The following is a 13455-nucleotide window of genomic DNA, read 5'->3' on the forward strand; positions in this document are numbered from 1 at the left end:
TTCTTTTGGGGCCTAGGCAGCTTGCCAACATGGTTTCGATAGAAATGTGCCTGTTCATTTGTTGACTCATTCATTCGTTCAACAGGCGGTGACTGCACAGACGCAGGGAAAAAGAGAAGGCAGGGCTCCAGGCGGGCTCTGTGGGAGCAGGAGCTGATACTGGGGTGCAGGGGGGAAGCCAGGCAGCTAAGGGTGCCCGGAATCACGCAGGCATAAGAAGCATTCGGAGAAGAGAGGCAAGAAGGATGGAGGGGCTGCCCTGACACCACCCGGTTCGGTTTAAGGTTTAATCGATCCCACAGTGATGCTGCGGGAGTAGTCGTGAACAAGGCAGAGAAGCCAGCCAGGCTAGGGAGATGTTTCGCAGTGAACAGTTCTCTTTGGACATTATTTACAACATGTAGAGCCAAGGAGGGTCCCTGAGTGCAACCGTTGTGGCTATCTGAGGCTCAAATCTGCCAGGTCTGGGTGGGCTGGGCTGGGCTGGGCATGGCCCTGGTGGTCTGGGAACAAGACACAGGCTAAGGCCCAAGGGCATCCCAAGCCCAGACATTAAGAGGGAGGGTGCTGAGCCTGGTGGGGGTGGGAGAGGGCAGGTACATGGGGGTGTACCACCTCTGCTGGGTAGAGGGAGAGCGTGAGCAGGGGTGCTCTGTGCCCAGGCTGGCCTGGGAAGCAACTCGCTGGAGGTTCAAGGAGGCATCTGGCGTCTGAGCCAGCCAAAGGGAGCCAGGGGGTCAGAGGGCTGGCCCTCCCTGGGGAGCGCAGGCTCGCGCAGGGGGAGCACAGGGAGCCAGTTCTTTCTCAGGCCAGTGCAGGCCCAGGCTGGTGTGGCCCTGGCTTTCCTTCCATCCCCCTCCCTGTCTGGCCTGCAGAGCCCCTGGACCTCTGGTGCACAGGACCTTTGGGCTTGCATGGGGGCCTGGAAAGTCTGCACTGGGCCTCAGAGGAGGCTCACACCTGCCTTCTTCTACAGGAGAAAGAAACTCCTCCCAGCCTCCACCAGGCCTCCCAAACCAATGCCTCTTACCCTCGCTTACAGAGGCAGGGACTTTAGAGACAGGAATCTGTGCCCGGAGAGGGAAAGGACCTGCCCAAGGTCACACAGCCTGGGCGAGGCAGAGCAGAGACTTGGCTGTGCTCCAGGGGCAGGTACCCTCCGGAACAGACTTCTGTTTTCACAGAGAAGCCTGTGGCTGCCTCAGAGGCCTTGCAGGAGGTCTCCCAGTCCACAGCTGGCTTAGCCTCACTGGTTAGGAGGACCACCCAAGCAGGGAGGGATTCCCGGTGTCCTTGGGAGTGGAGCAGGAACCCAGGGTAGGCTGGGGTGGCCGTGTAAACCCGATTCTCCTCAGAACATGGCAAATCCTGGGCCATGGCCACGGCCATGTCCCCGAAGGCGGCGGTTCCGTGTGTTCAGCTGGTTTCCTAAGCTTGGAGTTGCCAGAAGGCCTCCTACACTTCCCAGCCTCCAGCCTGAGGCCTAGCGCAGAGCGAGGCACCCCGCGGGGGCCGGACAGGCAGTGGTGGGGAAGCCCCTCCAGAGCTTTGCAGGGGAGGAAACAGACCTCGAGACTGGGTCACACACAGCAGGTCTCAGGGATGGGTTGGGGCGGGGCTGCCTCTCTGTGGGGCCTCTCTCAGCCTGTGGGGGATGGGGTAGGGCAGAGTCACAGTGTTTTGTGGAGATCTGTCTGTAAGCTGCAACTGGGGGCAAAACATTTCACATCGCTGGGCTCAGTTTCCGCATCGGTATTCGGAGGACCATTGTGTTGTCCCCGTCTTGCTCTCAGGAGTGTCGAGGCCCTCTCTGCGGCACATGCTCTCCCTGCAGCCTGGGCCTGCTGCTCCTCGTCCGGTCAGGGCCAAGGGCGAGGGCTCCTCTGGCCTCTCCTGCCCGAGGAGCGCTGTTCATGGACGCTCGTCTTATTCCCACAGGGTTGGGAAGACAGGGGTGAGGGTTCTCGACTCCTCTGGTCCCAGGTCCTCCCTCCCGTTCTGACAGGGGCAACTTTTTTTTTTTTTTTTTTTAATAGATTTAGATTACTTCAATAATCTTATTATTTTTTAAAAATATTTTGTTTATTTATTTGACAGAGAGAGACACAGGGAGAGAGGGAACACAAGCAGGGGGAGTGAGAGAGGGAGCAGCAGGCTTCCCACTGAGCAGGGAGCCTGATGTGGCGCTCGATCCCAGGACCCTCCTGGGATCATGACCTGAGCCGAAGGCAGAAGCTTAACAACTGAGCTACCCAGGCGCCCAAGGGGCAACCCTTTTAGAGAGGTGGGGCCCATGTCCCCCAGACTCTGTGATCTTGGGGTGGGCAGGTCCAGTCCTTGATACGGATGCCCCCTGCTTGGTGGAGTGCCAGGCCTCAGACAGCTGTCCAGTCCTGCTCACCTGCCCTGCGGAAACGTGTGTATAAAGAGCAGACGGGAACACTTACGCAGGCTCGGGAGGCCGAGCAGACAGGCGATAAGCTTAATTAATAGAATCAGGACATATAAGTCTCTCCCTGCCCCCTGGTAGCAGGCTGTGCCAAGGGCTGGCTTGGCATTCTGGAGAGTTATCCATCAATCCAGAGACTTCCGTGTGTTCAGCCCGTGCTAAGGAAGGCAGGAGGCAAGCCAGGCCTCTTGGGAGCTCCATGCCAAGCGGGGGTAAGATGTTTAAATCCTTTAAGTGTCTTCCTGGCCTGTGGGATTCTAAAAGGCAACGAGATTCCAAAGAGGAGGGAGAGGGCTGTGCGGCTGAAAGCCAGGAAGGCTTCCCAGAAGAGGTGGTCACCAGTCTCAGAGATGTTCTGGGAGGAAATGACAAAGAGGTGTAGAAAGAAGGAGGAGAGAAGAAATGGGAGAGAAGGAGAGAGAGGTCTGTTGGTCCCCTGACAGCAGGGGAAACCCCTGGGGCACTGCTTGCTTTCCTTAGTTGAGAACCCCTGTGTCAGCCTCAGGGAGTAGAGGGGAACCCAAGTGCTGATGTCTAGTCGCTTTGTTCATAATGAACAACTTCCCCCTGGAACTAACTAACACCCTCTGGGTGTTAGTTAGGGTCTCCTCCCTCGGTGGGTGTTCGATTGCCAGGGAAACAGAGGCAGAGAGAGGCTGACCCAGGCAATCTTTGGCCCCACGGAGGAAGGAGGAGACCAGGGCTGGATCTGGGCCTCCTGCTCTAGTATCCCAACTACGGGAGCAGAACTGACCCAGGGCCCTGGGGGCTGCCTACTGGAATCATGGCTGCGAGGCCCACAGGCTGCTCCCAGCTTGGCGGGGGATACCGAGGCAGGCCCGTGCTGGGAGACACACGGCTGTCAGTGTCTGACTTCGGCTCTAGGACTTCCGACAGCCTGGCTGAGCCTTCCTTAGACTTCACAGTGGTCTAGGACTCTTCCACCCCCCGATTTCTTCCCATCTCTCACTTGGAGTCCGATGTGTACCCCGATATAAGGGCTCTCTCACACTTTCCCATCGTTTCCCCCATTTTCTTTCAGACATAATCCTGTCTCGGGATCTGAGGACCCTGACCTGGGTCAGAACTTGGCCCTCCGGCTTTCTCTCCTGTCGCTCTGGAGACGGCACAGCCACCCTAGTTGGTGGCATCACGATGGTCCCATTCTAGAGATGAGGCCCGGGGAGGAGCGTGGGTCGGCCTCCCCCAGCTGCGCAGCTGGTGACCACCTGTGGGAATGCCCTCCCCGTCTTTCCTCTCTCCTTGCTAGCTCTCATCGGGGTAATGAACAGTGGCAAGGGCCGGTGGTAGTCCATGAGGAAGGGGACAGGAGGCATCTTCTCAGGGTCTCCCTGAGGGGTGGGGGCTATCCCGGGGACCCCTGGTCCCGCCTCAGCCTCTCTGACCAAGCCCGGCTGCTTCTCCCATAAAAGTTAAATTTACTCTTTTAACAAGTCCAACACTGCATTAAAACCCAGAGGAATGCTTGGAAGGGGAGGATCACCCAAGGCCAGTGAGTCAGGACAGCCATGCATAGCCTGCTGGTTTGTGGGGCGGTGGGAGGGGCGCAGCACTGCCTCCCAGAGAGAGAGGAGGAGGCCCCATATACCCTGTCTCCTCCTCCTGGGGGGTGGGGTGCCCAGAGCTCCTCGTGGGTGACGTGAGCCCTGGGCTGCATGGCCTGGAGTGACTCTCCCTGAGTCGGCTGTAGGACGCAAGTTCTCTGTGTGACCCGAGGACGTGTGGCTTTCCTCATTGGTGCTGGGTATTCGCCCAGCTTCATGCTTGGAGACTGAGCCCCAGAAGAGCCAACCGTGGTGACTGGGGCTTCCCACTGCCACTGAGAGCCGGCCTTCATGAGTCCCGTTCCTGCTCTGGACCTGCTCTGGACTTGCACTGGACGTGCGGACACTAACAGAGGCTAACTCACATCCCTCTTTTTCTCCATCCTGAAAGGAGTCCAGCTTTCTAGAATTATCCATTGTCACCCTGATGCTTACCTCTTCTGGACATCCCTGATCTGACCCAGTCTCCTGCCTTCCTTGGTCTCTGCAACTCCAGAGCTGCTATTACAAGCGTGCCTGGAGCCTCAGCCTCTGGAGTGAATGTCCCGTGGTCCCCGAGGACGCTGCTTTCCAGCAGCCCTTGTAGCTGAGGCGCTGTTTCTCTCCTCCACTTCCATCTCGGGACCAGTGGGCAGGTGGGCCCCATTTTTGCTCACATGGTCACTTCCAATCGTCTTTTTGACGCTCACGTCCCGAGCTCACCCTCTCTGCCTCCTCCTGCTAGAGGCCTGCTGACCTCTGATCCTGGTCACGCACCATCATTCCTCGGGATGCTGGCTCTGTCCTCAGCCTCTTGGGACTTTCCATGGGGTTGCCCATGGTCCAAGTCTTGGTTCCTTGACTGCCTCACCTCCTGCACACCCATCCTCCCCAGGCAGCCCAGGGGCAGAGCGTCTCGGTTCCTTGACTCCCCAGGCAGCCCAGGGGCATAGCGTGACTTGGTCTCAGGCCTCACTTTCTCTGACCACCCCGCCCAGCCTCCAGGCTTCCAGCTCAACAGCTACAATTTTCCAACCTCCCCATTCCTGGCTTCTCTCTTTCTCTCTTGTACATCTTTGGAGAATCCCGACCTTTCCAAATAGTCAAAATTTGCCAGAGAAAATCCAATAGCTGCGCCGATTGGGCACATCGTAGACTTCCAAGAAGGACTCGTCATTGCCTGGAAGGTCTTCTGAGCTTTCTGGGAACTGTGCTGTCCTTCAGGCTTCACACTTCCTCAACCCTCCCACCCCTGCCCACGCTCAGTTGTTGACTTTGCCTCGTGCTTCAAGCAGAACGTCCTTCCTGCTTCCACAGCGTTCTCAAAACTGCCCTGTCCTTTCTGTCACTCCACCATCAGAGGGGAATCCTGCTGGCCCCTTTCAGCCCCCCACCGGGGCCCTTCCTGGCCCTTGGCCCAGTAAGTGAATGGCTTAGTCGTGTCATTGTTTGCTTGTGCATTTTCACTGGAAAGCTACTTTCTGGCACAAAGTACGTGCTCAATACAAAGCTTTTCAATGCATAAATGAATATGTATCAGGGACAGTAAGGTTACTCTAATAACACTTTCAAATTGCAAAATTAATTTGGAAGGCACTCACTGGGAGAAGCGCAACACGATAGGATAGTAAAAAGAGGAAAAGGCAGAAGTCAACCAGAATTCCACTGTTCATGAATTTAACTACTGTCAACACTTTGGTATTTACGCCTTTGAAAGGCTTCTACACAATTTCTTCTTCACAAAATGGTACTTGGCTGGATTACGACTTAACAATTGGTTGTGAACATTTCCCTAAAACTTGAAATATTTTTCTACGTGTTTTTAATAATCGCACTGTATCCCATTGTGTGGATGACTTTCATTGACTTAACCCCTTCCCTCACCTTGAACATCTGATACTATCTCCATATTTTTAATTTTTCCCATTTGGTTAGTGTCTTTATATACAAATATATGTGCATACGTTGTTTTTCCTGTGGCTGGATTCCTAAGTGGACTTGTGGGTCAAAGGGTATGCATATTTTCAGGCTTTTGATTTATGTTATTAAATCACAAGAGACAATTTGCTTTGGAAACCAAAGAAACACAAACACGATCTCGTATTTTGCCAAGCATAACAAAACCTTTTCTGAAGCTCTGGAAGTTTCCACCCCACCCCCACCTCGTCTTAGCCAACATCATCCTTTCCTTCAGGGTTTACTTGACTGCCACCTTCCCGGAGAGGTCTTTGTGCCTCCCCCCATATGCAATGGCATCTGTCCTCTCGGGCTGCCTCTGCGTGTCCTTTTACAGAGTTGTTTTTCTCAACTGCCCAAGCACCTCTCGCAGGTTTTGTGTCTGTTTATGCCTGTCTCTTTCCAGATCCCCGAGAGTATGGACTTGGTCTGTTTCGTTCATCTCGTGCCCCAGTGCCTTTGTCATGCTCGCAGTTAATGCTCCAGAGACATTCTGTGAGTGAGCACCTAGGGTTTGACACTTCTGGTCTCAGAGTCAGAATGAAGATAATAGGGCCCCAGAGAAGCTGTCTTCAGCAATAGAGAGAATTGATAGATGAGAAATAAGAACACAAAGTGACTTCTTAGTGAAGTCAGGGTCATGACGGGGGACACAATTCAGCTGGGACCGTCAAGGAAGTTCCCCTGTGAGTGATATTTGAGCTGAGACCTGAAGTAGGAGTAGGACATGAAAAGGGTGGGGACAGGCACCTCCTAGGTTCATGGAACAGCATGGAAAAAGGCCTTGAGGTAGGAAAGAGATCTGTCAGTTATGGAATCGAAAGAAGGCCAGTGACTTGATGAGGGTGGTCAGCAGGGTGAGAGCCACAGGTGGGCCTTGGGGAGATCACCCACGTACTGGGGATCAAGAGACCTGAGGAAGAATCCCCTACCCATAGCCTCTCCTCAAAGGCCTGCCTGTGCCTGAAGGCCTACCAACCCAGAAACTTCCCTAGTAGTTAAGTGTTGTCTCTTCCCTGCACTGCTCCCTCTGGAAGCAAACATTCTGAAGGACTTCCGGGGCATAAATGAATATATCACATGCTTCTATCAGCTGGGGTGGGGGATCTAGAATGAAGATATTTCCATGGAGTAAGAGCTCTAGTGCTAGAGAAATCCAAGAGAAGTCAGCTCCTGAAGACCAAACAAAGCCATTGGTTTCTCTCTCACTTGCGGTAGGCCCACTGGATACCTTGCACATAAACCACCTCCTTCAATCCTCATGACAAGGTTACACCATTTTTAAAAAAGAGATTTTATTTACTTATTTGACAGAGAGAGAGAGAGCACAGGTTGGGGAGCAGGAGAGGGAGAAGCAGGCTCCCCACTGAGCTGGAAGCCTAATGTGGGTCTCGATCCCACAACCCCAGGGTCACACTCTGAGCTGAAGGCAGATGCTTAACCGACTGAGCCACCCAGGTGCCCTCCCCCCGCCCTTCGCCTCCACCGCCATGACACGATTTTTATAGAGGATGAAACAGCCTCAGAGAGGTTATGTGACAGGGCTAAGGGCCACCAGAGAGTAGGAGACAGAAGGATTCAAGCAGCAGGCTCCAAAGCTCCCTTTCTCCCTCCGTCTGATACACCATGGAGTCTCAAGTTTATATTTAATGCATGAAGCTTCCAGTTTCTTATCTTTTATGCAATTAAATGCTGCAATTAAATTTTAGAGATGCACTCTTTATCACATTTTGTCTGTGAGCTCACATCTCATGTACACACACGGACACCACACTGCGGAATGCTGGACATACATGCCATGTACACTGTGCTTTATGGGTGCAAATTCAGAGATTTTGTTTGTTTGTTTGTTTTAAAGAGTGTTTTTCCTCTTATGCCCTGATTTTATATTCCATCAAATTTTCTCACTGTACTTCAGTGTTCAATATTTTATACTGCCTTGTTTTCCAGTTCACTCATCCTCTGTTACCTGCTATCTACCTGCTATTAAACCCATCCATTACATTGTTAATTATGACTATTATACTTTTCATTTCCAAAATTTCCATTAGATAACTTAAAAAAATTACCAGTACTCGGCTTCAACTTTTTAGTCTCTTCTACTTTTTTGAATATATTAATCACAATTATTCCACAATGTTATTTTAAATGCCAGTATCTGATTCTCCTGTGGTCTGTTGATATTATCCACTTTTTTCTCCCCATCTTGGTTTCAGTCATATGATTTTATCTCCTAGTATGCCTGGTAAACTCTATTGACTGCCAGCCATGTGTATGGAAAATATATTATAAAGACAATCCGAGGTTCTGTATGGTCCATGGAGGATTGGCTCTTGTTTCTGGAAGAGAGTGAGAATAGAGGCAGCTCATTTAACGGAATCTGGATTTAAGTTTATTTGACGTTAGGTTTCGATTTTGTGAAGGCTGATCTATTTCTGATGTGCTTTTCAAGGGTCCCAACTTAAAAGCTTTTAAAAAAAAATAATGGCTGCTCCTCTCCCTTGGAGATACTCAAACTCCACCTACTCCAACCCTTTTCCCAAACCCAGTAAAATCGCATATTCTCAGCTTCAGCAAAGGGGGAGAAAAAGGCCAAAATGTTGAACTCGTCTCTGCAGATTTCTCTTCTCTTCAGGATCATGGCCTCTAGGCCTCTATAATGGCGCCAAACTTATTTATTTATTTTTTTAAAGATTTTATTCATTTATCTGGCAGAGATCACAAGTAGGCAGAAAGAGAGGAAGGGAAGCAGACTCCCTGCTGAACAGAGAGCCCGATGTGGACCCCAATCCCAGGACCCTGGGATCATGATCTGAGCCGATGGCAGAGGCTTTAACCCAGTGAGCCACCAAGGCGCCCCTCCAAAACTATTTTAAAAATAGGTTTTACTTGGAGTACCTGGGTGGCTCAGTCAGTTAAACTTCTTCTTTCGGCTCAGGTCATGATCCCAGGGTCCTGAGATTGAGCTCCCTGTTGAGCAGGGAACCTACTCCTCCCTCTCCCTGGGCCACTCTTGCTGCTTGTGCTCTCTCTCTCTGTCAAATAAATAAATAAAATCCCTAAAAACTATATATTTTTTTCACTTGTTTTTGGTGGGAAAGTTGGTCCACGGAAGCCACAAGTAGAAATTTGTACTGACTTTAGAACCCAGCCCTGCAAAGACGCAGTTCTAGTCCACCGCTTCAACCTGACCTTCAAAGGGGTCAGTGTCACCCTGCGTGGAGATCCATCCCAGCCCCACCCTGTCCTGTGCACCTGCTTGCCCTCCATGTTACCTAATGATGTAGCCACAGAGTCTGGGCTGGCCAGGGCAGTTGGTGGTCTGGTTTCTGCACCACAGGAAGGGCAGACGTACTTCTCTCTGCCGATCAGCCACACCTACAGACGGAGCCTTCCTGTGCGAGGCTCAGTGTTAAATATTTTTGCAAAAGTTGTCTCATTTCTTCATCTTAGAAACACCAGCCAATAGCTCGAGTTATTTTTACTGTATAGGTGAGGAAACTGAAGGTTGGCCAGAATTCCTACCCCCTCCTAAAAGTATATTTATTTCTCTGTTCACTTGTTAATTTTCTTGATGATGGTTTTCAGACTATAGGCAATGCAAGGGCGGAGAACGCGTCTAAAAGTCCACGTGTTTGATTCCTCGCCATATCCCCCTGCTGGCACAGAGTGGGTGGTCAGACCTTGAAGGAATAAATAAGACCTCAGGTCTCAAGGTTATTTATGGTGGCGGCCAGAATGCCCGGCTCTTGACTCCTGGCGCATCCTTCTTACCACCCACATCACGGCAGGTAGGGAGTGTTTTCATTCATCCAAGCTTGTCTAGCACCTTCTGTGTTTCAAGATTCTAGCCCAGCACCCTGCCATCTAAAACCATCCTAGGCTGCTCTGATGCCAGGGCCTCCGGTGCCATCGACCACGGTCTGGGGATACACATGGTGCCAATGGATGGACCTGAAAGTCTTCTGAGATTAGAGTAGAAGACTGCAAGCGTGTGGTTCTTTTCTAGAAACAAGATCCATAGCATTCCTTAGATTCTCAGAGAGGTCTGGAACCCCAAAAAGTCCAAAGAGCCTGGGCAAGGGGGTTGGTGCCTCGTCTATCCCCCAACATTCCCCCCTTTCCAGGGAGGGGCTCCCTGAAGCCAGCCATAGATTGTTGGGTGGGTGGGTGGGGGGGAGTGACTGGAGAGTGGCCAGAGGATGAAGGGGACACTGTTCCCTAGCCCAAGCAGGGCAGATGGGATGGGGGCCACTTGCTAAAGGACTACGACTAACGAAGCTGTCCTTCATTTCCTTGGCCAGGAAAGCTGTCCCCCCTGCTCGGTGGCATAGATGTCCAGTTCCTGGTTCTGAGGTACCTGTCCTACGAGGCTGGGGAAGCTGGGGTGGTTGTATGGGGATTCCCAGGCCCCGGTACCCTACTTTGAAGCCTCTGGAAGAAGGAGGAGGAGGACCCCCTGGGCCCCTGATGGAAAGAAGACAGGAAGAAGACAAGGGGTATCCTGGGGAATCTTTTCTGGCTCAGGCTGGTCTGGCTCTCCCCACCAGCCTGGGGTCATGTGCACCTACAGAAACATGATCTGTTAGAACAGGAATTTCTGCAGCAGGACCCTTTGGGTGGTCCCCATCACCCTGTATGTAAAACAAACTAAAACCAAAGGGACAGGGTGGGATGTGCCCAGCCCTCCCTCCACCCTGCCTGCCCTGTGTCCCAGACCCTATCTTGAAACCTCTGTTCTGGCCTGTCTCCTGGTTGTTATGAATTGAAGTTAGGGGGTGGAGACGGGCTCAAGATCAGGCCCCATGGCAAAGCCAGGTCCATCAGTGCAGATCGGGAGGGTGTGTTAGACCAAACGCCAGGCGTTTGCCCTCCAGGCGTTGTCACCCAGCTGTGAATGTGTGCGGCCTCAGGAGACCGGATGAGGGGCTGCAGGACTGGCGCTGTGAGGCCAGACCTGGTCTTTTCTTCTACAGACCTGGCTGCCCTAGCCCCTGGGCAATGTGGGTTCTTGGCCGTGTATTTGTTAGGTGTGTAAGGAAAGGGTGATCCCAGGGTACTGGGGCAAGGGTGAACAGCCAAATAGGAAATGCTGATTTAGGGGTTCAAGGTCCGTGGGGAGGTGGGGAAAGAGTGGTATCAAAGAGAAGGACAGCCTGGGGGTAGGGAAGGCCATAGGTGGCCCTGCCCAGCACGGGGGGAAGGAGATCTTCCCATGGAGGAGGTGAGGGCCACCTATGAGGGCTGCAGCCTCCTCTTCATGCAAGAAGACACAAATGCTTGTCAGGCTCTGGGCTCCCAGGATCTCTGATAGGGGCTTGAATGCGTATGTTCTGTATCTCTTCCTTCCATTCTTGAACGCTTATCTGCTCTGTACCACACTCATGTAGCCCTAGAAGACAGCATTGTGCAATGCTTCGCTTCCTGATAGGAGGCAGCATCCTGCCCAAGCGCCCTTGGGAAGTGTCCTTGGGAAGGGCATGAGTCAGGAGGCTGCTGAGCCCCCTGCCCGGGGTCCTGACCCTGCACTCATCTCTCTTCCCCAACCCAGCCTAGCCACAGAAATGGAATCAAGGTCCCTGTTCAGTCCCTCCTTGGTCCCTGTCCAGTCGAAGTCTCTTGATCAGAGTTTAGAGCAACTGAAGGAAGAGGAAATGTTTAAGAAAAGCCAAGAAAACCAAATAATCACCTAGGTCCAGATAGGACCATCTTGGGGCAGATAGTCTTTGAGAGTCTTTGATGTTCTTGGAGTTTCCTTTTCTCTGCTGTGGTGGGATTCCCAGGCAGTGGCATTGTTGGATGCATGGGTTGGGGAGGGTCTTGACATGGCCAAGTTATATCTACCGTGTGGCCAGATCGTGGGTGAAGACATTCTAAGACGGGGTGATATTTAAAATATTTGATATCCTTGGAGTGCCTGGGTGGCTCAGTCATTGAGCATCTGCCTTCTGCTCACATCATGATCCCAGGGTCCTGGGATCAGGCCCTGGATCTGGCTCCCAGCTTGTCAGGAAGGCTGCTTTTCCCTCTCCCACTCCCCCTGCTTGTGTTCCCTCTCTCGCTGTCTCTCTCTGTCAAATAAATAAATAAAAAGAAAAAAAAATATTTGATATCCATTGGCACTGCATGGTGAGGACCGAGCTGGAACAGAGCCCCTGAGTTAGTAGATGGGGGGCTGGGGGAGACAGTGGGAATTGGAGGGGTGTAGGAAGAGGGGCAGGTGGCTATGGATCAATTGTTCCCGAAGTATCTCAGGAGTTTGAAGGCACGTACCCACATGGTTAGCCAGATACACGGTTGGCTGCCTGGAGCCTGCGGGGCTTTTGGGGCGCTCTGAAGGGCTCATGATAAAAAGAGAAGGGGGAGCCGTGGGATGGGAGGCATTGGTGGCAGGGTCAGGACAGAAGAACAACACCAGTACCTAATATTCACACAGCCCTCACCGTGCCTGGAACAGCGCTAAGTGATTTAGGTGGATTAGCTCAGGTGAGATTTTTAAACAGCATTAGTGAGGCTGAGCTGACGTAGGATAAGAGATGCGTATTGAAGTGTACGCGCTGACTTCTCGGCCTTTTGGCTAAGATCAAGTGTAGTATCTGTTCTTATCAGTGAAGTGTACGCGCTGATAAATTCTGACACACATACATACTCTTCAAGCCACTGCAATTCATATAATGAATGAATGCCTTGTCCCAGGAGTTTCCTCAGAACCCTTCCTTTGGAATCTCTTCTCACCCGGCTCCGGCTCCCGTCCCCAGGCAGCCACTGACTGAGGGGCTTTGTGTCACTCTAGGAAGTATTCATTTTCTAGAATTGTATATAAGTGTAGCTCATTTAATATTTGCAACACCCTCTGCAGGATTATTGTCATCATCTCCCTTTTAGAGATGAGAGAACAAGGGCACAGAGACATTGGGGGACTTGCCCCAGGCACAGCTCTTAGGGAGCAAGAGGGCGGAGTCACGTGGAGAGGGGCGGAGCCAGACAGCGAGGGAGGGGCGGAGTCAGGCTTCAAACGTGGGAGCCGGGTTCAGAGGCAAGCTTTCGGACCCCACCTCCCCTCTGGCGGGCAGCGCTTCCATTGTTGGCAGTCGGGCTCTCTTCCTGAGGGCCTCACCCTGTCCTGGGAATGGGAGAAGCACAGGTGGGGCCCCTACCTGGGAGGAGCAGACCGGAGGGTGAAGGGGACCTTCCACCACCTCTTGGAGCCTCAGTTTTCCCGTCAGTAAGATGAGAGTGCTCACCAAGGGGTGAATGGACAAGGCATAGATCATACAATGGAATAGTCAGCTGTAAAAAGGAACCGAGTCCTCACGAGGTATGCTTTAATGCGGATGAACCTTGAAAGCTACACCGAGTGAGTGAAGCTAGATACAAAAGATCACATAGTGTGGGATCCCATTTATATGAAATAGCCAGAGCAGGTAAATCCAGAGACAGAAAGCTGATTACTGGTTGCCAAGGGTTTGGGGAGGAAGGAATGGGAAGAAGTGTTTAATAGGTACA

At 52.2% G+C, this 13455-nt stretch overlaps 1 pseudogene; it reads left to right on the forward strand.

Annotated features, from left to right (window-relative positions):
* The first annotated feature begins 12506 nt into the window (after positions 1–12506).
* On the forward strand, positions 12507–12620 carry LOC122903682 (annotated as a pseudogene).
* The last annotated feature ends 835 nt before the right edge of the window (positions 12621–13455 follow it).

This window comes from Neovison vison, chromosome 3 (assembly GCF_020171115.1).
Source record: "Neovison vison isolate M4711 chromosome 3, ASM_NN_V1, whole genome shotgun sequence".
NCBI classification, from domain to species: Eukaryota; Metazoa; Chordata; class Mammalia; order Carnivora; family Mustelidae; genus Neogale; species Neogale vison.